Consider the following 1,723-nt stretch of genomic DNA (forward strand, 5'->3'; position numbering starts at 1 on the left):
TTATGCATTTTATTTCTGTTATGTAATAATAATTTGTTCCTACAACTAATGCACTCTTTCTGATATATCAGCAACAATTGATTAAATGAATTAGTTTCCTGTTAATGTGTGGAATTCATTTAATGAAGATTTGATTTCTAATGTTGAGTGAATTTCTGAGTTTGTTGTAAGTTGATTTTTGTATCTTTTCCTAATCATCATCAACAATCTTAAGAGCTGTAGAGGGATGTTTGATCCACTCTATAGCCTTTGCTGCTAAGTGATTGATGCAGGAAAGAGTCATTGGTTTTGTATGATTGACTAGTTAGATTAATCAGCACTCACAATGTTAAGCTCGCATATATTTTGCGCAACATCTCGCAAGTTTACCTACCCTGGGTTTATGATTTATGTTAATTAAATTATAAGGATATAATTTGACTCAATAATATCCATCAAGCTTCCCCCGCTGGGCCATACTATTGTTTGACAATTTAAGTGACCTTAAATTGCTTACATAAATTATTGACCAAGGCTAGTAAGCTGATGAAGTGTAAGTGCACTGTATATGCTAGAAGCCTCTTATTCTAAATTAAATTGAGTTATTGAGATGCACGTCTTTTATGAGTAAATTAGTTATTCCTAGGATGCACGTCTTTTATGAGTAAATTAGTTATTCCTAGAAAATAAGATTAAATCTATAATGATGAGCACACTCTCTTTCTTAAAACTACTTTTTCTTATAGAAATATCACGCTCTACTTTGAAATAATGAAAATCTCACACTTTTGCATATATGTAAATCAATCTCACACTTGATGTAAATGAAACTTAATTCCACACTTTTCACGAATAAGAATTATATACCCACACTGAATTGCAGAAGCACAAACTACTATTTAATTTCATCACACATCTATATAAACAACAATCATACTTGTTTGAAAACAATAATGAAACAAACTCCTACTTAGAATACATTCACACCTGCTTGAATTATAGATCACACATGCTTCAAATTTAACATCCAATTGTGCAAATAAATCCTATATCTATAAGAAAGATAAAATTATGTCTAATTGATTAAAGTATAACACTATGTCATTTCTTCTAAGCTCTATGCATGTGCATCCAGAATCTATGAACAAAGAAATGATTAGTATAATGAACTTAATTCAAATCACGAAGAAACTGGGATGCAATTACTTAATTGAACAAACAAGAAGATATGAGAACATAAAGACAATTTATATCTACTAAAAATGAAACATAAATCCTTACTGCTCGAGGGGGACCTCCACGAGAATCAAACAATCACGCTGTTGATCAAACACTTAACCATACATGAGAAAATGAAATGATTCTTTTATAAACAGAGCATTAAAAACATAGTTTAAGTCTCACTGTCGCATCCTTACTTAACAATGTTTTCATTTCTGCCGAGAGGCATATTTATAGAGCTCATCGCAATAAATTGTTCAACGCTATATGCCTAATCCCTATCAACAGAAAATATAATTAACTTGAAAAGATATCGTAACATAATTCGCTCATGATTTTCTATTATCAAAGATGAAGTGCATCAATTTCCACCTACCCATACATTTTGCTTCCCAGCTGACACCTTGGAACCTGTCAAGCCACGGACTTGGTTGTAGAATCGTGTATTAGCTACAGAATCATTACAATTCGGTAGTTGAAGTAAACATTAAACTAAATAATAAAGAACATTATCAATTTATGA

The sequence above is a fragment of the Pinus tabuliformis genome, chromosome 5_2 (assembly GCF_031772625.1).
Source record: "Pinus tabuliformis cultivar Carrire ecotype Pingquan chromosome 5_2, CPIR1, whole genome shotgun sequence".
Lineage (NCBI taxonomy): Eukaryota > Viridiplantae > Streptophyta > Pinopsida > Pinales > Pinaceae > Pinus > Pinus tabuliformis.